The sequence below is a fragment of the Chlorocebus sabaeus genome, chromosome 26 (genome assembly GCF_047675955.1).
Source record: "Chlorocebus sabaeus isolate Y175 chromosome 26, mChlSab1.0.hap1, whole genome shotgun sequence".
In the NCBI taxonomy this organism is placed as follows: Eukaryota; Metazoa; Chordata; class Mammalia; order Primates; family Cercopithecidae; genus Chlorocebus; species Chlorocebus sabaeus.
Genome location: NC_132929.1, coordinates 26,491,281 through 26,514,914, shown reverse-complemented (window position 1 = coordinate 26,514,914; position 23,634 = coordinate 26,491,281). Strand labels below are relative to the sequence as shown.

Here is a 23,634-nt window from a genome sequence, read left to right as displayed (position 1 = left end):
TAGAGAGGGTTTTCCCCCTACTTCTAACTAATGCTTTAGGAGAAGTAGAAATATCCATAAGTGGGGAAAATATCAAAGCCCTTGTCAACACCAGCACTACACTGTCAGTCCTCAACCCCACCTTGATTAAAAACCGTCTCCCTTGGAGTAAAGAAAAAGTACACATGGTAGGGGTTTCAAACTCTCCTATTATAGCCTTTAAATCAAATCCCCTTCTATTTCAGTTAGGAAAACTAGTGGGGGATCACATTTTTCTTATAGTAGATAGTGTCCCACACACACCTGCTGGAATGGGATTTCCTAGAGACCCATAATGCTCACATTTCATTTTCACGAAAGAGAAATTATTCTCAACCTGGGAGACATAGAAGACTTACAAAAGCCCACGTGTAGTATTATGCTTGGGAAAGTTAATCAAGATTCTGGGCAGGAAGAATTAGAGCCTTTCTTATCTAAGGTACTAGACTCCTTATGGGCAAGCTCTTCCACAAATATTGGGAGAATTAAGTCAGCAGTCCCTATAGAGATAACCATAAATAAATCCAAACCTCTGCCAAATGTAAGGCAGTAACTCCTTAGACCTGAAGCCTTCCTAGGAATAAAACCAGTCATTCAGGACTATTTAGACAAAGGACTCATAATACCCTGCACCAGCCCTTGCAATACACCAGTCCTCCCAGTTAAAAAGCCAAATGAGAAAGGCTGGAGGTTTGTTCAAGACCTAAGAGCTATAAATAAAATCATAATTCCTAGACACCCTGTTGTTCCTAATCCCCACACCTTACTGTCCAATATTCCTATCACTGCCAGCCACCTCTCTGGTATTGATTTATGTAGTGCATTTTTCAGCATACCTGTAGAGCAAAATAGCCAGTATCTTTTCACTTCCACTTGGGAAAATTGCCAATACACATAGACAGTCTTACCCCAGGGCTTCTCTGAAAGTCCTACTTATTTTTCTCAAATACTAAAGGCAGATTTAGATGACATTGATTTTTCAAATGAATGTACTCTAACTCAGTATGTGGATGATTTATTGTTCGTACTCCCTACCAAAATGCAGAGAAGATAGTCCTTAAACAGCTTGCTTTTAAGGGACACAAAGTGTCAAAAGATAAATTGCAATTTTGCCTCCCCCAGGTTAAATATTTGGGACATATTATTTCCCCAAGGGGGCTTTTAATAAACCCTGAGAGAATCTCTGCTGTTATGACATTTTCCCTGCCCAAAACTGAAAAGCAATTAAGAGGCTTCTTATGGTTAACAGGCTATTACAGGAGTTGGATTCCATACTACTCCTTAGTTGCTCAGCCCCTATATAAAAAACTAAAACAGACCCAGCCAGACTCAATCCACTGGGAAGAGGGGAAAAAGTAACACATAGAAGATCTGAAACGGGCTCTCACCCAAGCGCTTGCTTTAGGCCACCCCAATTACAGTCTTCCTTTTTCCCTCTTTGTACATGAAATACATGGGAATACTCTAGGAGTATTAACTCAAAAACATGGTGACAATCACAGACCAATTGGTTATTTCAGTCAACAGTTATATCCAGTTGCAAAGGGGCACCCTCCTTGTATGAGGGCTATATTAGCTGCAGTCACATTATGCAAAAACATTGAAGAATTTGTCCTAGGGTCCCCTCTGACCATCTGTGTCCCCCACTCTGTGAAATCTCTTCTAAGCTCTCACCACACTCAACACTATTCTGTTAGCTGCCTCGCCTCTTATGAGGTACTCCTGCTTTCTGCCTTCAACATCATTTTGAAGCGCTGTAACACTCTTAACCCTGCTATCCTGCTCCCCCTTCCAGGTGGACAACAAAAGTAAGAGGAACATGACTGCACTCTACTAACTAATATCTTACTCTCCCCCAGGGAAGATTTATAGGAAAACTCTAATTGAGAATGCTGAATTAATTTGGTTCACAGATGGTTCTTATTTAAGGGATATTACCAGGCAGGATACACCATCACTTCCATAACAGACATAATCGAAAGTGCCCAACTCCAAGGAGTCAAATCCACCCAGATGGCTGAATTAATAGCATTAACTAGAGCTTGTAAATTAGGTAAGGGAAAATTGACAAATATATACTGATAGCCAGTATGCTTTTGGAGTAGCCCATGATTTTGGCATGCTATGGAAACAGAGAGGATTTCTTACCTCATCCGGACAGCCCATACGAAATGGGCACCAAGTTTCAGAGTTACCAGAAGCAATTCAGATGCCAAAGCAACTTGCAATCATAAAAATCCCTGGGCACGGCCGGGCGCGGTGGCTCAAGCCTGTAATCCCAGCACTTTGCGAGGCCGAGACGGGCGGATCACGAGGTCAGAAGATCAAGACCATCCTGGCTAACCCGGTGAAACCCCGTCTCTACTAAAAAATACAAAAATCTAGCCGGGCGAGGTGGCGGGCGCCTGTAGTCCCAGCTACTTGGGAGGCTGAGGCAGGAGAATGGCGTGAACCCGGGAGGCGGAGCTTGCAGTGAGCTGAGATCCGGCCACTGCACTCCAGCCTGGGCGACAGAGCGAAACTCCGCCTCAAAAAAAAAAAAAAAAAAAAAAAAAATCCCTGGGCACTCAAAAGAATAACGCTGAAGAAGCAAAAGGAAATAATCTAGCTGATGCTGCAGCCAAGAATGCTGCCCTAGGAAAGATGGCCTATCCTGTACAGCAATATACCTTTTGTCCTAAAAATACCATCACTAACATTGTTTTACATTATCAGCAAGCATCTGCCCCTCAAGAGAAATAAACCTGGCAGCAAAAGGGAGGCATGTTTGACCCAAGTAAGAAATTATGGCTAAGGCCTAACAAAAAACCCATAGTTCCCATAGGTGTGCAATTGCCTTTCCTTCAGTTTATTCATGAAATGACTCATTGGGCCCCTGAAAAAATGGTATCATGGGTAAAACAATACTTTTGGAAACCATCGCCCACGGTAGCCCAAAAGGTATACGTTCGATGTACTATATGCCCAAAACGTAACCCTGGCAAGCCCTTACATGGCTCCCAAGGTCATTTTCCTTTGCCAGTAGGACCTTTTGAAGTATGGCAGTTAGATTTTATCTAGATGCCGCCATCCCCAAATTTCAAATATGTGCTGTTCTTAGTTTGTATGTTTTCTCATTGGGTAGAAGCATGTCCTTGTCAGAGGGCTACTGCCTTAACAGTAGGGAAAATTTTGTTAGAGAGAGTCATTCCAGTTTGGAGAATTCCTTCTGAACTGCACAGTGATTGTGGGACTCATTTTACTGGACAAGTTGTTCAATCCATTTGAAAAATCTGGCTCATAATACATTTCCATTGTGCCCACCATCCCCAATCCTCTGGATTGTTGTTACGGACAAATGACACAATAAAAACTCAGTTAGCTAAGTTGACAGAGGCTTTTAACCTCCCTCGGCCAAAAGCCCTCCCACTGGTCTTCCCTAATCTTAGATCCACTCCTTTTGGAAAACATTGTTTATTGCCCTGTGAAATCATAACAGGGAGACCTGTGAGGCTGGATGAAGGCTTATACAAACTGGCCTTACTCAAAGGGGACATATTGCACTATTGTCAAGAGCTCCTCAAAACCTTAACAAATAACACAAAGCTGGTAACAGAATCTTTCCACAGTGAACTCCAGGGGGCAGATGACCCCAAAGATCACGGATTACAGCCAGGTGACTTGGTATATTGGAAAAGACACCAACTGAAGGATTCCGTACAACCCCTCCAGAAAGGACCTTTTCAGGTGCTTTTAACCAACTCTTGCGCTGCAAAGTTAAAGGGAGTCGCTTCTTGGATTCACATTTTATGCCTAAAATGAGCACCTGACCACATTCCTGACCACCCCTGGACTTCCGTAGCAGTCTCTGACACCCACCTGCAAATCAAGAGAACACTGGAGGCTCAGCCAGTCTCTAGGGCTACAACAAAAGCCAACATACTTCCAGAGATGCTGGACCAGGCCAGTCTGCGAGAACCCTAAAATAACTATCATTCTTACTTTCCTTGCTATAGAATATTGCTAAAATAATGTTTTAACTGAGACCCCTAAGAAGCTGTTTGGAATCTATGCAATCTTCTTTGGGATAACTTTCTAAATGGATGCAGCTATACATTCCCTTGCTAAAGCCAGGAAAATGTTTTACTTGTTCATTCTCATTCCCACAATCTCCTCTGTCTACCTACCCCACACTCCTCTTTTCAAACCTGAAAATTTCTCCTGGTCCCCTGCAAACCTCAGCAATCTTCCTGCAGGTGGAGCCCACATCATTTGGTATGATATAGACCAGAGGAAATGAAGACAGTTATATGGAACAGCACCATTCTAAACATTCCCCAAGGTCCCCACTTTTTAGGTACCTCTATTATAGGGCTGCAACCAAATATGACGCCCTGCAGAAATACTTGCCTAACAATGCCTCAGGATGATCACTGAGGGCGTTTAACCAGGTAGAACATTGCATAACAATAGATATTGGGGATGGTCATTTGAGACAACTGCCTTGTTACAATGTGTCCTGTGTAAACTGCCATAGCATGGCCTGCCCAAATAGCCACCAGCCCTGTGCTTGTGGCTGGATGCTCCTATCCAGCACCAACCATACTGACACTGCCCTTAAAGAACTATTTATGGGAGTCAATTGGTGGACAGAGGTCCCTGACAGCACAAATTCCGCCCTAAAACCAAGGTGCCACTGGGAAGCCTTATGGAATACCCAGACAAGAGCATAGTTAGGTGTAACCTCCACTCACCTAACAATTGTTTGGGATACCCAGCAGTTCTGCATTGATTCCATTTATCCAAATTGTACAAATGGCATCAGTATACAATGGCAACAGCATTCCTGATGGATATATGAAAATTGGCCACCCAAAAAACTAAAGCATGACCTCACTGGAGGAGTTGGAGCTGGGCAAGGCGTACTGAGGCAAGCTGAGTTCATGGCTAATGAAGAGAGACATTCTTTAGAAAAAAAAATTCCCTATCAAAAATAGGGCACATTGAAGAAATGCTATTCCAGGAAGAGGGAAAAGGATGGGAAGCTGCTTTAAAAGATAATGCAGCACTCATCAAATGGATAGAAGCAACCAGACAAACCGTGAAAACGTACTCCCAAATCCAAAGATGGGAACAAGCGTGTACTCTTACCTGATAGGGGCTCATGTCTATTCTATTACAAATGGAATTGGAGGTGGATATGAAGCAATGGCCTACAATCCTCAGTACTGAGGCCCAATCCAAACACCTGTGGAAAATATGTGGTCCTCCAAACTTATGGAGATTTTTGGACGTTAAATGTGACCTTAAATATTGTATTCTCAGAGCACAGGCACCAAAGTTAAATGAGGCTTAAAGGTACTGCCCCTGGGAAATAGGTGGGCTATTTTAGCTGATAATAACACATAGTATTCCATCTCCCTTTCAGATTATGAAAATAGAAAAGGAGAATGGCTATGCCCTCAAACCACTTGGAACCCTGATTTTTCCTAAACTTGGCCTCTAATATCCACCCCTATGGGACATAGCATCTGGTATATAAGGAAGGGCCATTTCTGTTGGGAGGGACAACAAAATGCCACTGTAGAATTATATGACTTCCCCTGTAACAAAACCTCCTTTTCTCTCCCAAATACTGGTATATGGTGCAATACAAAAGTGGTGGGAAAAATATATTTGTCCACTGTTAATAAGTCCTATAACAATTTAGACATTGACGACCAGGCATTCCTTGCATTTGATTTATACCCTCCTCAGGATGTTATACCCTTAGAGATAAATTGGCCGAAAGAGAGATTAAATTTATTAGATTCTGATTTAGTGTCAGTCCTACAATTCTCAAATAAGATTTATCATAAAGTTCAAATGACCCTTGATAAGGAGGGTAAACACACTGTGAGTCTGATCAAAGAATATGATGATGCATGCAGTGGTTTTTTTGGCTGATTAGATTGTTTACTGCCCTCTGACACTACCTATAATCTTCTTGAATGCCTAATCTTTGCTACCTTGGGTATTTTGGTATTTGTCTCGGTATTTATCTTGGTATTTGTCACTGTATTAGCATTATATATCTCTTGTAAATGTTATGCCAGTTACAGCAAAATTAACAAGGCACAATTAAAGACCCAGATCATGATAGCTCACAAAATATATATGATCTGGGATTTTTTTATACTAAACCCTAGGTCTGACTCCATCCCTTAAACTATTGATTATTACATCAGGTCAGACCATGTCCTGCCGCCATGATCCAAATTATAAATACTTAAAATTATTACCACCCAACCAGACTACTCTAGGAATGAGCGTTCCTAGCATTATGGGACGTGTTGCTGTTTGTTGGCCTGCATATGCATTTTGTGGAATGCTTTTTGGCCAAGAAGGGAGATGGAGGACTAAGCTCTGTTTTTTATTTTGCCCAAATTCCTACCTAAGGGGTCTAGGGAGTCGTGTCCTACAAACCATAAGTTCTCATCGGATGGGTTTTATCTGACCCTGTATATCATGACTTGCTTTTCAATCTGACTCTGGCATAACATTATGAGACAAGGAAAAAATATTTAACCCCAAAATATATTTCCTTGCCATACCTTGAAATTTCCCTGCAAAGTATCTTGTGGGAAAAATTCACATTCTATAGAGAATTCCCTTTTCCCTTTTGTTTTCCTTCCTTTCTTTCCAGATCCAGGAGATAATCAACTAAGAGCCAGGCACCCTTTTAGGTCCAATAAGAAACATTTTACAACCTGCTTTCTCCCTGAACTCTGCTATCTGAGAGATTCCTCTGCATAATAAAACTTGGCCTCCACAATCCTTTATCTTAACCTGAACATTCCTTTCCATTAATCCCAGGTCTTCAGATAAACTCAACCAATTGTCAACCAGAAAATGTTTAAATTTACCTATAGCCTGGAAACCCCCGCTTTGAATTGTCCCACCTTTCTGAACCAAACCAATGTATTTCTTAAATGTATCTGGATTGTTTGTTTGTTTGTTTGTTTGTTTGTTTGTTTGTTCAAGATGAAGTCTCACACTGTCACCCAGGCTGGAGTGCAGTGACATGATCTTGGCTCACTGCAACCTCCACCTCCTGGATTCAAGTGATTCTCCTGCCTCAGCCTCCCGAGTAGCTGGGATTTCAGGTGTGCACCACCATGCCCAGCTAATTTTTGTATTTTAGTACAGATGGGGTTTTACCATGTTGGTCAGGCTGGTCTCAAACTCTTGACCTCAAGTGATCCGCCCACCTCAGCCTCCCAAAGTGCTGGGATTACAGGCATGAGCCACTGCCCCCAGCCCTTAAATGTATTTGATTGATGTCTCATGCCTCCCTAAAATATATAAAACCAAGCTGTACCCTAACCACCTTGGGCACATGTTCCTAGGACCTCCTGAGGGCTGCGTCACAGGCCGTGGTCACTTATATTTGGCTCAGAATAAATTTCTTCAAGTATTTTACAGAGTTTGACTCCTATTGTTGACAAAACATCAACAAATCTCACTCTACATCTTCTTCTCTTACAATGAATATTCATGGCCTTTAGTAAAGTTGTGTTCAATTATTTCTTTTTATCTTTTAAAAATAATTAAATTTATTTAGACCTCCTTCTAAATCCTTCAGTGTTACTGGCATTTCTGCTACAAAGGTATTCTCACCAATTCCTACCAATTTTCTCTCTTTCTTTGAAATTACACATTTGAAGACTGAACCTAGGGTATATTTTTAGGTTGATTTATCACTTTTGAAATATGTTACTTTATTTTATTATCGTTGCTTCTCTTGGTTTCGGGCCCTACTAACTTTAGGTGGAATTAACACACTTTACTATTCATCCTTCTGTTGTCTTCATGGAAGTTCTATGACACTCCAGTTATGTTCATTTTTTAGCATTTTAAATGCCTGGATGGGATAAAAACAGAAAAGTAAAACATAAATAAAGAAATAACTATTTTGGCAGCCGCAGAGAACAATTTCAATGACATGTTATTAGCATTATATATGAATAAAATGAAATAATGAATGGGAAGGCACTTTGAAAGATACAAAAGTATGCCATGCGAATGTAAATGAACATAATATTTGGCTTGACTTCAAGTGGAAATCAAGAACTGTGAAAATAATGGCTTGTTAAGATTTACCAAATGCCTAGGGTTAAATATCTGTGGGGAGAGCATGGAGACACATAACTAACATCATTTCTTAAACTACTTGAATACTCTTTACATTATTTACTTATTGGTGTTCTGACTACTGTTGTGACTCTTAACACATCTTAGTAACAGAGCAATGGAAGAGTGCATTTTTACGGTAACCCAGAGATTACAGTGAATATCAGAGACATAAATCAGCACAAAGTCTTAAAAGTGGTTTGACAGGACGGAGCCAGTGTAATGTGGCTTTTCTATTAGCTTGGCTATAAAGTTGGCTATTAACTTAGCACTTAATTGGATCCTCCTGCAGGGAAACCGTAAGAGCATTCAGTCCTGCAGGCTAAAGAACATGGTGTACCTGTCGAATAGTGTTTAAGGTACTTTAAAAGTCTAGTTATAATTGAGTAATGACTAAACACAACTCTATTATATCAGACTTTTAGAGGTGGTAGGTATACTGTCTACCTACACAAAATTGTGTCTGAACATCTGAGTCTGAATCCATTTACAAACTGTGTACAGCCTTTGATCATATATTTTAGCCTTTATGAGGCCGTTTCTTCATCTGTATACTAAAATTAACATTATCTGTTCTTCTTACTTCAAAGAATTATATGTGAAGTCAGATCATACACAGGAAAGAGCTTTAGAGACATAAACACCACACAAACATTAATTATAATTACCAAATGTAACTATCATATTTTACAAATGAGGAAACCGAAGCCCAAAACAGCTGAATGATTTGGTTAAGGAGCTATTGTGGCTGAGTTAGATCTAGAACACAGATTTTCAAGGCCTCTTTTCTTTTCAATATATCAATCAGTACTGGTTTTTGACATTTTATATATACTAAGGTCTCCATCCATGACTCATTTACATATAATTTATTACCCAGCCATAAAAAGTCATTAAAATTTAACTTTAAGTTTGTTGGAAGCTAGATTTAATTACTATGTATGTGTATTTTTGCATTACTGAACTTCCAACTATAGCTGGGCTAGTCCCTGAAGGAAAAAGTTTTTTGTTTTTATTTTGCATGTCAGTGCTTGGTTAAAATGTCTGTTTTTATAGGAGAGTCACATGAGATACTCTAAACCCTAAATCTAATTACTGGGAAGAATCTAAAAAACAAATCCAAACCTTGTATGAAAGCCAAACTTTCATTGTATTTTCCAGTCTTCCTAAAATAATATTTTTCATCTTCATCTTAGCATATATTTTAAACCTTTAATTTTACTATTCACATAAAAAGGACCAGTTGCAGCCTCAAAGATATTTTATTCTAATATGATTTTCATCCTAATAAATGTATCAATCGTGTGTGAAAATAGCATTATATCTGAAGATACTTTTGTTTTAAATAAAGCTATTTTGAGTTTTTTCTTATAATTTGTGATGGATTAGGACTAAATAATGTCTGAAGTTTGCCTCTAACTCTAAGCTCCTATGAAATAAAACAGAATTATAGGAGGAAACTGGATCAATATTTATTTCTCCAGCTACAGTTGCATGGAGATTTGAGACTAGTTTCATTTTCACAGAAAAAAAATACACAAGGACATGTTCATCCTTGATGCCTTATTAAGGAATGCTTTTCAAAGCTTTGTGAGGCAAGGCACAGTGGCTCACACCTGTAATCCCAGCACTTTGGGAGGCTCAGTCGGGTGGATCACCTGAGGTCAGGAGTTCGAGACCAGCCTAGGCAACATGGTGAAACCCTGTCTCTACTAAAAATACAAAAATTAGCTGGGAAAGTGGTGGCGTGCACCTGTAATCCCAGCTACTTGGGAGGCTGAGGCAAGAAAATCTCTTGAACTCAGGAGGCAGAGGTTGCAGTGAGCCAAGATCGTGCCACTATCTAACCTGGGCGAAACAGCAGGACTCTGGCTTAAAAAAAAAAAAAAAAAAAAAAAAAAAAAAAAAAAAAGGCTTTGTAAGTGTATGGTAGTTTAATTTTACAGTGTTCCACCATGGAGAACACGTGAATTTTGTATCTGAAGATTTGGCTCATGTACTGGCTGATCTTAAGACTCTCTAACTCTCAATTTTCTAATCTTTTAAATGGGGTTTTTTCAACCAGATGCCCAAACTTAACCTGTAAGATTTATTTTTTTAAAGGAGCGGGGAGGGCAGGGTACTGAAATAATATAGAAAAGCTATTATTTTTTTTTTTTTTTGAGACGGAGTCTCACTCTGTCGCCCAGACTGGAGTGCAGTGGCCAGATCTCAGCTCACTGCAAGCTCCGCCTCCCAGGTTCACGCCATTCTCCTGCCTCAGCCTCCCGAGTAGCTGGGACTACAGGCGTCCACCACCTCGCCCGGCTAGTTTTTTGTATTTTTTAGTAGAGACGGGGTTTCACCGTGTTAGCCAGGATGGTCTCCATCTCCTGACCTCGTGATCCGCCCGTCTCGGCCTCCCAAAGTGCTGGGATTACAGACTTGAGCCACCGCACCCGGCCAAGCTATTATTTTAAAGATAGAATTTTTCAGTCTACAGAAAGGTAAAAACTTGACTATTCATTGTATTCACCCTTCGTTCTGGAAAAATTACCCAACTGGGCCCTTTACAAAAAGTGAAACTTGTAGCTTATCTGTGTCATTAAGAGCACTTTGAGAAAACCTAACTGCAGATATTTCCAGCAGAGAAGCTAACTAGGTATTCTGGTTAGTAAAGCAATTATTGTGAGTTTCTGAGCTTGTACTTCGTCTCTGCCTGCTTTGTTGCTTTTGAGGTTGAGGCAGTGTCTCTCTTCTTTCCATATGAATCTAAATGGATTGGGCAGTCTTCTTGCTTGTTCCTGGGAAAATATGTATTCTTGCCTGAGAAGGTGCTGTCCAGAAATCTGAAGCTGAGGCCCAGGAGATGGCAGGGTGTTCCTTACTTGACACAGAATGCCACATCACCAGCCCATCCCTGAGCTGTGCTGTTTGCCTTATTTCTCCAAGAATATATGAGCTTCAGCCCCTTCCTCTGTTTTCCAGAAGTGCCAAAACAAAAACGTCAACCAAGCTAACAGCTGAAACATCTCTATGCTAGCAATTTTCCCACAAAGTGGTTGAGATGAGATCTTGAACTATTTTAACGCAAGCAAAATTATTGTGTCCGAACTTCTAAATCACTTTAAACATTCTATTCAAAGTTTTTCAACCCAATGGTTTTTCTGTATTCTGACTAATTTTGTGAAAGGGGAGAATGGATATTTTATCATAAGAGAGTGAGTAGGCATTCAAGAAGTGCTTGTGGAATAAGGAGGAATTATTGAGTCCTTCCAGAAGTGAGTTAAGGGAGAGGTGGCACTGTGTAGCACAGATCTACTGACAAGAGCTCGTCAACAGGGTTTGATGATTCTGATAGCCATCTCCATTTGGGTTATGTTTAAGGGATGTTCTCCTGGAATCTGCCTGACACCATTTTTTTTTTTTCTTGTCTTAGTTCAGTCTACTATACCAGAATAGCATAGACTAGGTGACTTAAATAGCAAACATTTATTTCTTGCAGATCTAGAGGCTAGGAAGTCTTAAGATGAAAGTACTGGAAGATATGATGTCTGTTGAGGGCCTGCTTCCCGGTTCATAGATGGCCATCTTCCATACACGGCAGAAAGAGAGCTAGTGAATTCTCTGAAGTCTCTTTTATAAGGGCACTAATCCCATTCCTGAAGGCTTCACCCTCATGACCTAATCACTTCCGAAGGTCTCACTTCTTAATACCATCATATTGGGGGTTAGGATTTCAACATATGAATTTGCAAGGCACACAGACATTCAGTCCAGACATGTCTAGTCCCTTTCTCCTGGGGTCAGTATGTATTAAAGGAGCAGAATCTTACTCCTTCCCCCTTGGAAGGTATGCTTCAGTGGAAAGGCAAAGATTGCAGTATTTTAGACAGCTCTAGATATTGTGTCCGTAAGAGGGAAGCCTGTCGGCATGGGCAATTTAAATTAATTTCAGTCTTTTTATGGACTTGTTATGTTTACAAAAAGTAAACTTATCTAATTAAACTAAATTAAATTAAATATATGCATTCATTTAACAAAATGTATTGAAGGCCTGTCTTAGACATTATTCCAGGCACTCGAGATACAGTAATGAATAAGACAAAGTCTCTGCCTTCCCAGAGTTTGTGTTCCAGAGGGGACAGGGAGACAATAACAAATAGGTAGATACACAGTAAGCCAGGTGATAAATACAACAAGAGAAAAATACAACAAGTTAAGGAGGATATGGAGTGTCATTATATATGCGGGAAGGAGTGTAATATATTGATCTCTGTTTCAGATATCCATTGCCACACAACAAAACACCCTGAACCCTATTGGTCAAAAAATATTAGCTGGGTGTGGTGGCATGCACTAATAGTCTCAGCTAGTCAGGAGGCTGAGGCAGGAAGATTGCTTGAACCCAGAGTTTGAGTTTACAGTGAACTATGACTGTGCCACTGCACTCCAGCCTGGGTGACAGAGTGAGACCCTGTCTCTAAAATTTAAAAAAAAAGAAAAAAAATTGTAAGAAAAAAAATGTAGGATCTTGTAGGTTCCCTGAGGTCTTTAAACAGTTGCGGTCATATGGCAAATGGTGTCAGAGTTATCTGAGTAATTAAATGGGCTGGACATTCCAAACGGCTTTTTCATTCACATGGCTGGCCCCTCAGATGGGAAGGTTGGAACAACCAGGGTCTGGCCAGGCATTACTCTGTCTGCACATGACCTTTCTACGTGGCTGTCTTGGGCTTTCTCACAGCATGGTGGAATTGAGTAGTCAGGCTTCTCCCATGCTGGTGGCTTCTCCTGAAGCAAGTATTCCAAAAAATCCAGGCAAAAACTGCAAGGCTTCTTATGATGTAGACTTGGAAGTCAGGCAGGCATCACCGCCACCACATTCTGTTGGTCAAAACAAGTCACAGGGACCACTGGATTCAAGGGGAGAGGACTCTGTGAGGCTGAGAATATTGGAAGATGTGGCTCATTTGGGGGCCATTTTTGGACACTAACTACCACAGTTATTAAAGGGATGGCCTCACTGATAAAGCGATAGTTGAGTGGAGATAGAAGGGAAGTGAGGGAGAAGCCATGTGGGTATCTAGAAGAGATCTCCTGGCAGGGTGAACAGCAAACACAATGTCCTGAGGCAGAAGTAGTCATAATATGTTTATGAAAACAAGGAAACCAGTGTGAACAGAGTGAGATTGGTGGAGAGAAGTAGAAGTAATTCAGATAGCAAAGGAGGGGTTAGATGATATATAGCCTTATAAGCTTTTTAAGGACTTTACATTTTATTTGGAGTGATATGAGAAGCCAATCCATGATATTGAGCAGAAGGACGATATGACCTGACTTCTATCTTTCTTTTTTAGGCTAGTCGTATGAAGCCGTGGGAGTGGGGAAGGCTGACTTCCGTCTTCAAGGCTTACTCTGGAACATAATGTTGAGTGAAGGCTGTCAGGAGACAAAAAGGTAGGAAACAAGTTACTGCCATCATCCAGGCCAATAGAAAATGAAGCTTGGAGCAGGGTAGTAACAGCAATAGAAAATATATTCTAATATATTTTAAAGGTAGAGTCCTCAAGATTTTCTGATGTTCTATGACAGAAAGAGAATTAAAGATGGCACCAAGGTTTTTTTGCCAGGGAAATTAGAATAATGGAGTTGCCATTTATTAAGCTGGGGAAGACTACATGAGCTACAGTTAGCAGGGAGATGGTCTTCAGGAATTTGGTTTTGTATGTGTTAAGTTTCAGATGCCTATTAGATGTCCAAGTCAAAATGAAAATAAATACAAAGTTTATCAGGTCATGTTCATGCTCTGATTTTATATAATTGCATGTGTTAATACAAATTGTTGCACTTAACGAAGAAAATAAAATATTTGGGTAGCACACAACATTCTAAGAAAGCTGGAGACCCATACTGAAGGTCTCCAGTGAACTCTAAGCTCTCATTTTGACATAAATGAATAGGCAGTAGTGTCGTGAAAAGAACATAGGCTTTGAACTCAGGTAGACTTGGGTCCGGATGCAGGCTCTACCCTTTATTAGCAGTGAGGCTTCTGCATATTACGTAATCTAAGCCTCGATTTTCTCATTTATAAAATGAGAATAATGACACCTTGGAATGCAGTTGTTAGAATTAGGTGAGTGAATGTGTGTAAGGCACCTGGCACACAACAGATACTTGGTAAATGGTAGCCATTATGAATGTGCCCACTGCTTTATTTTCCTAAGTTCTTGCATGGCCTCTTCCTCTGGCAGACATCAGGGGAGGTGGCAGAAAGCAGGGCAGGACTCAGTGAGGGACAGTCCTACAGAAGTGCTGACCTGTGTGGTCCCACCTTACCCCTGGACATGCACCTGCAAACTCTGGGCAGGTCTCTGGGTGACAATTCGATAGGGTAACAGCAGTGAGAAGCAAAAGCAGTCTGTACAGCTAGCATCCTCCCAGACTGTCCCAGTGAGATATGTGAACTGTAGTTCAGCAGAAGTGTGGGCAGCAGACACATGCTCAGGTCCCTGGGTTAAACAGGCTTGCATTCACTTATTGACGTTTCAAGCAATAGAGGCACAGCAACATGAGGCAGAGGGACACTGCTGCCAGGGAACATGCCTAGGACAGTACTATCTTGTTGTTTTAACCTTCAGTAAATATGCTGCCCTTGAGGTAAATGACAACTAGAGTAGGAGTATGTAGGCAGTGCTGGGTGCCATCTTCCAAGGTCTAAACTGATATAAGTCCTGTGGGAATTGGGGTAATATGAGTACATAGAAATTTTTAAGAAAACCGTTAAGCAAGGTGATCCACTGATCATAAAAGGGGGGAACAGGTTTGACGAACCATCTAGGGGCGTGAGCAATGTGACAGAACAGCCAGGCAGCGTGGCCAGGCATAGTAGCTCACACCTGTAATCCCAGTACTTTGGGAGGTCGAGGCAGGTGGATTACCTGAGGTCAGAAGTTGGAGACCAGCCTGACCAACATGGCAAAACCCCATCTTTACTAAAAATAGAAAAATTAGCCAGGCATGGTGGCAGGTGCCTGTAATTCCAGCTACTCAGGAGGCTGAGACAGGAGAATCACTTGAACCCGGGAGGAGGAGGTAGCAGTGTGCCAAGAGAGATCATGCCAGGGCACTCCAGCCTGGGCAACAGAGCGAGACTCTGCCTCAAAAAAAAAAAAGAACAGCCAGGCAGCATGGAGGGCCACAGGATGCCCACAATCGTGAATGATTGTGAACTTAAAGTGTGTCTAGTCAGCATGGTTGCATGTTTTCCCCCAACACTTTTAAGCATGAACTAGGCAGAGAGTTGGTTTTAACCATATCTAGGATACTGCCAGGCACATACTGTACTTTGAAAGGAGAGAGAGGCCAATAAGTTGGTGCATGCAAAGACTGCAAATGGAAGCTGGCTAAGAAGGGGCATTGAGGACACAGTGGCCATGAGAGGCAGTGGAAGGTGTCAGGGTCAATGGACTCTGGGTCCCCATGAAATTGAGGAAATTATTTGAGCAAATCTTGGCATTACAGTTCTTTTTTTTAGATGGAGTCTTGCTCTGTTACCAAGCTGGAGTGCAGTGGTATGATCTCGGCTCACTGCAACCTCCGCCTCCCGGGTTCAAGTGATTCTTCTGCCTCAGCCTCCCGAGTAGCTGGGACTACAGGTGCACACCACCAGCCTCAGCTAATTTTTGTATTTTTAGTAGAGACAGGGTTTCACCATGTTGGCCAGGATGGTCTCGATCTCTTGACCTCGTGATCTTCCTGCCTCGGCCTCCCAAAGTGCTGGGACTACGGTTCTTTTTTTAAAAGGTGTTTAAGAATGGGACATTTCCTTGCCATCTTCCCACTTCACCTTTTTTATTCTCACCTTTTTTCTTCGCCTTTGCACAGTTTAAATACTAAGTTTATGAGGTAGAGTGTTGCTAGCTGCTTTGCTTCTATTGGGGTTTGGGGAGCAGGGGATGGGACATCGCTCAGAGTGCAAACTCTTATAATTCTCGCAAATAAAGAGTTAAATGGTGTTATTTGGAAGTCCTTTAATATTATCCAGATTTGGCTTAGAGATAGGATTATGCTGCTGAACTTTATTTTTCTTCTTAATTTACAAAGAGTTCTCTTAACTCAGACATTCCAGTGCTTTGTTGGAATTTTCTATGTAATGCAGCCTATTACAGAGCAATTTTGAGGGGAGTTGTAACTTAACCTCTAACGTGGGGCAGGATCCTAATAAAAGAGAAGTCTCCTGACCAGAGCTTCTTGCTCAAGTTTCTAACAAGAATGTCTTCTCTCCAGAATGGCTGCAGGAGATCAAATGACAGAGGCAGTTTTATCAGTTTGTTGTGCTGGTCTTTCACCTGCCTGAAAACTATCTTTAAATGATTGCTTTCCAAATGCAATTACACAGCAGTCTGTTTTCTAGAGACCTGAAGTTCAAATAAGCTTCTTGTGTGGAATGTTTGCCCTGGTGATTTTGGAGGTGATTTAAGGTAGAAAGAGCAGTTCTCCAAGACACAGAAAGAGCCAAAAATAATAGAATCTGTAAGATTTTGAAACTGAAAAAAGTGAAAATGACCCACTAAGTCCACCACCCCTGCCTTGAATAGTCTCCATGTTCATCTTCCCACTTCTACACAGGATTGCAGAGAAGCTGTTCTAAAAGAGAGCTTTCTACCCATTTAGAAATTAGGTCCAAGGCTCTGTCAATGTCTCAAGAATTTTCTAAAGTTCTATTTATCTTTATGCAGATTTACTCCTCCACACTTGTACTCATTCCTTCATTGGCTACAAAGGGATATTCCCAGTTTGGAAAGTAATTCATTTATTGTTGCTACAACAAACAAAACTTACCACAAGAAAAATTAATCATGATAAACTAGGGCATAAGTCTGGATTTTTTGGTTTTTTTGAACCTATGGAAAACATAGCCTTGTGAAAGGTGACTTGAATTCTGCCTGAGTTCAACTCCATTTTCCTGGCATTGTGGAATGGTGGGAAAAGAAAGAGACCTGAAGTCAGAAGCCTCAAATCCTAACTCTGCTTTTATAAGCTGCATCATCACAGTTTATATTATTCTTAATTTATAGCTCCAGTCTCTTCATCTGCAAAATGTTAAGAAGCATGCCTATATTTGTTACCAGATAATCGGGTAACTCATGAAAACTGCTTTGTAGACAGTAAAACACTGTGAAAAGTGTGTTTATTTGTAGAGTTTACTCAAGATGCCTCATGTTAACTTGCTTGGGGTCCTCTCTGAGCCCCTCTCCATCTTCCCTCCACTCTTTCTTTCCCCAGCTTTCTCTCTCCTTTCACTAGTGTTCAACTTTCCTCCATGAAATGTTACTGTAGCAGAGTTCCCAGAAATGACACAAAAACTAAGAACACAGCCAAAGAAGAAAGTAGTAACAGTGTACAGAGACCTTCCTTCTGCAAAACACATTTCTTAGAGGGTACTATAAGGCTGGGCAAAGAGAGAGCAAGAGGAAAAAGCATATTGGAGAAGTGACAAGAAAGCAAGAGATGGGGAGAAGGAAGAGTAAAGGAGCCAGGAAAGAGTCAACTAGAAAGGGGGAGAACGCATATCACTCCCAAGTGTTTGAGCCTGGTCAGGAAAGGAGGCTAGAGGGTTCATAATGCCAATAAATCATAAAAGTATATAAAAGGGAGTTTGTACAGAAAAGAGCAAAGTAAGCACAACAGAACAAAATTCTTTTCCAGGAGGGAGTATCAGGTAGCATTGCACGTAGGCACTGTGATAAACTAAAATTACGATGCAGTATAAACTGACAGGAAGAGTTTAATAAGAGTATGTGATTCCTACAGCCAATTACTAGAAAGAAAATGTAATCACTGTTTTATTTGTATTGCAGGTAAAATTATACTGTGACCAATAAAATATAGAAAAGATTTGCTTAAAATGCAAATGCTCTGTGCACATGAGGGAACATGTGTAGGAGGTTAATTTAGAACAACACCCATTCCCATCCACATGCTTCCCGCCTCCGTGGAATAAAGTGGCACTCTGCAGAAGCTCGGGGGGGTTTTGGTAGACACTAGGTATGGAAATTGAAAGGATGAAGGGGCTGGAGGAGGAATCACCACCAAGACTTGGGCTGGGATTCACAGAGGGAAGAGTGGCCTACATGGAACAGTAATCCTGTTAAGGACAAGACTCTCTAGTGGAATTTCTTGAGTAGGGTAATTAATTGCTAATACCTAGTCTACTTTGTAATTAAAGAGAGCCACATAAGCCCATTTGCAGACGTAGGCTCCTGTGTAAAGATTACCAACCAATCCTCAACCTTTTGACACACACATATAAGATGTCTTTCTTTGAGCCTGGATAAGGGCAGTAGCAGACCATATTACATCCTGGATTTTTTACTCTCACAAGACTGTTTCAGAATCTAACATTGGGGTAGAAACCAGCATAGTGAGCTAAAGTTGGGAGCTGAATATTCTACGTCTTCAAGCTCCTCAGATAAAACCATAGAGGAGGTAAACTATTTCTGTTTTCATATTCCAAAAGTATTCCATGACTCTGTTTTCTTGAGTGTTCCTTCTCTTTCATATCACATCCATCAGGCAAACCTAATCTCTGTTACCCCACTGTGAGCACCAGGAAGGGTCGTTCCATATAGTGTTGTCTTAAGATTCACCAAGTTGGTTTCACTTCTGCTTTGGCTGCTCTGAAATCAACCACTTTATGCAAAATTGAATGTAGGTGCCTTATCTAAAGGTTAGGCAAGGTGCTAGTGAAGAGAGGCCCTCTTCTGTTAGCTAGGGAAGACTGGACTTCCTCTCCCAAATAGTTCAGGTAAAACCCTTGCTGCCAGGCCTCTAGGCAGCTTTCACAGCCATCAGTTCTCTGCTTATGCTCAATGGCCAACAGAGAGAAAAAAACAAACAAACAAAAATGCCAGGCCATCCCATGGGCCTCAAAACTAGGACTTGATGACTTCTGAGGTCTAACCTCACTTGCAGGTTCTGAATCCTAAGGCGGTAGCTTCTACCTTCATGTTCATCTGAACAAGTTAAGCAACATTTATGTTGCCAGTCTCTGAAGTCATTGTGTAAGGGAAAGCATGCAGAGAGAATGAAAACCTTTTGCCCTGAGGGAAAAACTCTTCAACTTCCACTTTGAATACACCCAATGAGACTGAGCAAAAAACATCTTTCGTAACTACTTGCTGGGTGTTATAACAGAGGTAAGGAATAGATTCTTTGTCTAAATCAGAACTGTTCTGGATTTAAAACAAGAAAGCAGGGCGGGAACGGTGGCTCACACCTGTAATCCCAGCACTTAGGGAGGCTGAGGCAGGCGGATCACCTGAGGTCAGGAGTTCCAGACCAGCCTGGCCGACATGGTAAAACCCCGACTCTACTAAAAATACAAAAAAATTAGCTGGGCATGGTGGTGCCTGCCTGTAGTCCCAGCTACTCGGGAGGCTGAGGCACGAGAATTGCTTGAACCTGGGAGGCAGAAGTTGCAGTGAGCCAAGATGGCACTATTGCACTGCAGCCTGGGCGACAGAGTGAGACTCTGTCTGGAAAAAAAAAAAACAAATGGAGGAGAGCCAGTCCTGCACTTATAAACACTCAACTTTGGAAAAACTGGTACACAGTGCCTTTTATGTTGTAGGGCAAAACGGGTTTCTCTATCTGCTTGTGTGGGAAAATTCCAAATACATTTTATGCACATATCAATTACAAAATACAATACCCTAAAAACAGTCCATCATATTTCTCTTTTTGTCTTGGTTGTCCAAATAGGTAGTGAGGTTGCTGGGCATGGTGGTGCATGTCTGTAGCCCCAACTACTTGGGAGGATGAGGTGGGAGGATCACTTGAGCCCAGGAGTTCAAATCCAGCCTGACCAATATAGCTAGACCCCCTAAAAAAAGGGGGGGGAAAACCCAACATATTAGTAAATGGATCTGTTTACCTACAACAATTGTGAAAATTCTTTGGTTAAAACTGTAACCAAGAAAACCAGATTTTGACGAGATTTTTAAAAAAAGGTAGCTAGGTTTTATTCTCACTTTTAGTAGCTGCCCATAGTGTAAATATACTCCTAACATATTCATGCTTCATTACTTGACTCTTGTCTTTTTGCTCTTGATTTAATAGGTTTATAATTTAAAGTTTCTGTTTCTTTTACTGTATCTATCCCTCATCTAATTTGGAAGAATAAAGAGCATACAGAAGAAATGCATTATTTTATTATTATTATTTTATTTATTTATTGAATTTATTTATTTTTAGATGGAGTCTCGCTCTGTCACCCAGGCTGGAGTGCAATGGCCCAATCTTGGCTCACTGCAACCTCCATCTCCCGGGTTCAAGCGATTCTCCTGCCTCAGCCTCCCGAGTAGCTGGGATTACAGGCACACACCACCACGCCCAGCTAATTTTTTGTATTTTTATTTGAGACGGGGTTTCACCATGTTGCTCAGGCTGGTCTTGAACACCAGACCTCAGGTGATCCGCCTGCCTCTACCTCCCAAAGTGCTGGATTACAGGCATCAGCCACCACACCCAGCCTATTTTATTGTTTTATTTTATCTTATTTTTTTTTTAGATATAGTCTTGCTGTTGCCCAGGCTGGACTGCAGTGGCACGATCTCAGCTCACTGCAACCTCTGCCTCCCAGATTTAAGTGTTTCTCCCGCTTCAGCCCCTCAAGTAGCTGGGATTACAGGCACCTGCCACCACAGCCGGCTAAATTTTGTGCTCAGCCTAAATGTGTTATTTAAAAATAACAATAATGAGGGCCAGGCACGGTGGCTCATGCCTGTAATCCCAGCACTTTGGGAGGCCGAGGCAGGTGAATCACCTGAGGTCAGGAGTTTGAGACCAACCTGACCAACATGGAGAAACCCCGTCTCTACTAAAAATACAAAATTAGCTGGGCGTGGTGGCACATGCCTGTAATCCTAGCTACTTGGGAGGCTGAGGCAGGATAATTGCTTGAACCCAGGAGGCGGAGGTTGTGGTGAGCTGAGATCACACCATTGCACTCCAGCCTGGGTAACAAGAGCGAAACTCTGTCTCAGAAAATAGATAGATAGATAGGTAGATAATGGTTATGACTTCCAATCAATGAAAAGAATTTTTCTCTTTGCTATGAAGTTAATCTTTGTGTGTCCCCACCCCGTACCTCAGATTTATATGTTGAAGCCTAATCCCTGATGTAATGGTATCTAATCCCCCTCCCAGAGAGGCCTCTGGGAGATAATTAGGCCATGAAGGGGGAGCCCTCATTAATAGAATTAATACCTTATAAGAAGAAACTTTATAGAGCGTGCTTCCTCTGTCTGTTTGCTTTCCACCGTGTGAGGGTACAATGAGAAGATGGCAATCTGCAAACTAAGAAGCAGACCCTCATCAGACACTGGCACCTTGATTTTGGACTTCCCAGCCTCTAGAACTGTGAGAAATAAACATTTGTTTTTTAAGCCACCTAGTCTGTGGTATATTTGTTACAGTAGCCCAAACTGACTAAGACAATCCTATTCCAAACATATACAAATAATAGAAAATATAATGACAAAAAATTAAAACATGAATGAATTCAAAAACAAGAAAGGTAAATCTCTAGATGCCAAAAGTGAAGCAGAAACTAAAAGCCATAAAAAGATGTAAGCGAATGAGTGGCAAGGCAGCCAACCCGTGCCTTTGCATGAATCAAAACTAGACCTACTCCCTGAACAAATTCACCCTCATGGGTTCAGAAATTGGTGAGTGGAGTTCAAGCTTGATATTACCCCCATGCACGACCTTGCCCAGGTTTCTTTATGTAGGATATAACCTGCTTACCTGTACCCAGCATTCCTGATAAACGAGAGCAGAAGCTACATCACTCAAGACGGGTTTTGAAATTGGAAGTAGGCCTTTGGTGCTGAATGAGAAAGTTTAAATGCATATATGCAGAAAGGATACTAAATCTTAAGTCCACAAAAGACAGAGAACTGATTGTACACCCATACTTATAGCAGCATTATTTGTAACAGCCAAAAGGTGGAAGTAGCCTAAATGTCCATAAATGAAGGCACAGATAAATAAAATGTGATGTATACATACAATGGAATGCTTTTCAGTCATAAAAAGGAAGGAAATTCTGACATATGCTACAACATGGTTGAAGCTTGAGGATATTATGCTAAATGAAGTAAGCCAGTCACACACACACACACAGAAAAACACTATATGATTCCACTGCTATGAGATATTTACAGTAGTCAGATTCTTTGAGACAGAAAGTAGAAGGGTGAATGCCAATGCCAATGGAGGAGGGAGAAATGGGGAGTTATTGTTTAATGGGGATGGGATTTCAGGTTGGGAAGATGAAAACTTTGGAGATAGATGGTGATGATGGTAGTGCAACAATGTGAATATACTTAATGCCACTGAACTTTACACTGAAAAAAAGGTGAAGATGGCAAATTTTGCCACAGGTTTTTTTTTGTTTTGTTTTTTGTTTTTTTTTTCTGAGACAGAGTTTCGCTCTGTTGCCTAGGCTGGAGTGTAGTGGCGTAATCTCGGCTCACTGCAATTTCCGCCTCCCAGGTTCAAGCAGTTCTTCTGCCTCAGCCTCCCGAGTAGCTGGCACTACAGGCATGAGCTATCACACCCGGCTGATTTTTTGTATTTTTAGTAGAGACGGGATTTCACCCTATTGGCCAGGCTGGTCTGGAACTCCTGACCTCCTGATCTGCCTGCTTCTACCTCCCAAAGTGCTGGGATTACAGGTGTGAGCCACTGCACCCTGCTGCCACAATTTTTAAAAATTAAAAAATAAAAAAATCATAAATAAATAAATAATTTTTAATTAGACCACAATTTTTGTAAAAGATAAGGAGCTGGAACCAAAGTTCCCATATAATGCCAGGAGACACAGAGGGTGCTCTTGAAGTAAACCAGGAGGTAAACTGTGGTCCTTAGCAAGGGAAGCAGCAAGGAATCCTGCTGAAAGCCTAGGGCCATGAATCAAATGAATCCAAAGAAATCAGAAACACAGACCTGTGTCACTCATGGACAAAAGATCTGAATTCACACTATTTGCAAGGTGTAGGAACTCTAAGTAGAAAAACGCGCATGAAGATAGATCCAAATATAGTGTTTCTGTGTCCCAGAGACAGGCAAACACAAAACTTCTTAACTGAGACCCCTCCCAACCCAGGGCAGAAGGGACTCCCATGTAAAATAACCTGCTAAAGATGAACTCACAGCCAAAACTTACAAATCACATGCAGAAACGCCTCACTGGGATGGAGAAAAGGTACATTACATATCTTCCACTTGCCCCTGTAGACCCACTCTCCACTATTCTACATCTGTCTTCTGTTGCTGGAGCCAGACCTGCATGGACCGCATCAGTGAGTTCTCATGTCCTCTGGCCTCTTGTTGGATTCAGCCAATGGGAAACCCTAGGAGAATATTGGAAAGTGGGATCAGTTTTATTCCCCAGTTGACTCTCTCTCAGCTGTTGGC

The 23,634-nt window shown here is 41.4% G+C and overlaps 1 long non-coding RNA gene across 3 annotated transcripts in view; it reads left to right on the top strand.

Annotated features, from left to right (window-relative positions):
- Window positions 1-23,634, top strand: part of LOC119628035 (uncharacterized) — an 87,465-nt gene that overhangs the window by 23,052 nt on the left and 40,779 nt on the right. For all 3 annotated transcript variants that reach the window (XR_005244324.2, XR_005244323.2, XR_005244322.2), the window contains exon 2: window positions 13,509-13,608. This is a non-coding gene — a long non-coding RNA (uncharacterized lncRNA). The remainder of the gene's footprint in view (window positions 1-13,508; window positions 13,609-23,634) is intronic.